General features: G+C 56.4%; 1 non-coding gene across 1 annotated transcript; it reads right to left on the bottom strand.

The window, feature by feature from the left end:
- Positions 1-1,715: 1,715 nt before the first annotated feature.
- On the bottom strand, positions 1,716-1,797 carry TRNAS-GCU (transfer RNA serine (anticodon GCU)). The gene has a single exon. It is a non-coding gene; the product is annotated as a tRNA-Ser (tRNA).
- Positions 1,798-2,013: the final 216 nt, after the last annotated feature.

Below are 2,013 nucleotides of genomic sequence, written 5' to 3'. Positions count from 1 at the left end.
CCCCACAGCCCTGGGTCAGCAATTCACCCTGAGACTGAAGGGGGGAGAGGTACCAAGAGTGACTCCTTCTCCCAAAGGCTCATATATGAGTTTACCTCTGGGCACCCAGAGAGACCAGACCCCTTGGGGCACAGCCCACGCAGAGTACAATTTAATAAACATGAAAGGAAGCACAAAAATCTACCCCAGGGCCCCAGTTTAAACTCCTACTGCCACAGACAATGACGTCTCCACTGCGGCTGTTCTCAGAACAGGGAGCATCCACCAAAATGCTCACAAGTGGCAGACTTGTGCAGTTGACACAACCAGCCCTGTTGCATGTATCTCACCTGCCCAAGTAGCTCAGCAAATCTGTGTGACCAGGCAGGTGACAGGCACAGAAATACAGAGGATGCCAAGAACAGTAACAGCAGGTGACTGCCAGTCACCAGTACCCCTGGACAGAAGCATTTGGAATTCTTATGGTGATGCCAACAGAGACACCCAGAAACCCCACCCCCCAGGCTGACCCCTGCATAGTCCCCTGGGCATAGGAGAGCCTATTTGTCCATCACAGCCAGGACATCTAGCAAAGGTGAGCTAATAGGTATCACAGGACTTCAACCCATCATCAGAGCATGAGCAGGCGCACAATAACCAGTTCAACTCGCCAGCCCTGGGTAGGAAGGAGCCATGGGCAGCTTCAGAGAGTATGTGGCTGGTGAAAACAGCCCAGGGGCAGGGAAGTGTTTCCCTGGACTGTCCGGCATTTCAGTGGGTCTGGCTGCTTTGGAGACAGGACACTGACCTGTCCTGCTGCAGTCGTTACCCCAAAGGGGCTTGGGGGTTCCAGCCTCAGACACAGCACACAAAGCCGCCCTCAGCAGCACTGCAAGAGCCACCCCACAGTGTGGCAGCCGCCATGTGCGGTTTGACCTGAAAGCCCAGAGCTGCCCCTTTCCCACAAGGCGAGGAGTATCCTGGGGGGGTCTGGAGCACTGGCCTGTCACCAGCATGTGAACCTTCAGAACATCCATTGTGGGTCAGAACAAAGGTCCCTCCAGCCCCATGTCCTGTCAGGGCCAACACCAGGTGCTGCAGAAGGTAGCAGCCCGGCATCTCTGGGAGCTGAACCCAGCAGCTCCTGTGTACGTCTTTCAGCTGTGGGGCAGGAGATGTGTCCCAAAGAGGCTTTTCCCCAGCTGCTGAGAAGCACGGAAGAACTCAGGACTTGCCCAGGGTGGCACAGTTGAATGGAGACCTGCCCCAGGCCCTGTGGCTGGATCTATTGCTGTCAGGGGCAGAGAAACATTCCTTCCCCCTTGGCAAGTATCTGCTCTTTTCCCAGATGTGCCCTCGTCAGCCAAGGAGCTGGGAGAGACCAGAGCTCTGCATCAAGCCTTGAGGATCCAGCCCTTCACTCAGAGGCAGCTGCACCTGTGCCTGACCTCAGCTGAGTCAGGGCTGCCCCTTCCTTGCCAGGGAACTACACCCCTGGCTGTGTTTGGGGCCCTGCTTAGCCCCACACAGAAGCACTGCAGGGGGCAGAGGTGAGTGGAGCTGACACTGGAGTCAGGCTTGGCATTTTCAGGGCAAATGAAATTATGCCACCCCCACCCTCTGCCAGCTGGAGCTCAGCTGAGCCTCCCAGAGGTGTCCTGTGCTTGGAGGCAGCAGGCTCAACTGTGGTGGAAGTAGCATCCCACAATAGGGCTGGAAATCAACTAAGAAGGATGCAATGAGGATGGGATTTGAACCCATGCGCGCAGAGCACAATGGATCAGCAGTCCATCACCTTAGCCACTCGGCCACCTCATCTTTTCACATTCCAAATTTTTCATATGTCCCGAAGTCAACCCTGCCAGGAACCTTTCTGCAACTCACTGGTTGGCCAGGGGCACAGGATGGGCAGCTTTGGCCCAGCAGTGCTACGTTCACTCCTGTTCCCTGCAGTGCGGCTTCCTGGGGTGAGCAGGGCCCCAAACACAGCCGGGGTGCAATGCCCCAGCCAGACATGGGGACAAGGTTGGGGCA

This window comes from Carettochelys insculpta, chromosome 1 (genome assembly GCF_033958435.1).
Source record: "Carettochelys insculpta isolate YL-2023 chromosome 1, ASM3395843v1, whole genome shotgun sequence".
Taxonomy (NCBI): domain Eukaryota; kingdom Metazoa; phylum Chordata; order Testudines; family Carettochelyidae; genus Carettochelys; species Carettochelys insculpta.
The sequence above is the reverse complement of the archived record's forward strand: the minus strand, read 5'-3'. Positions and strand labels throughout refer to the sequence as shown.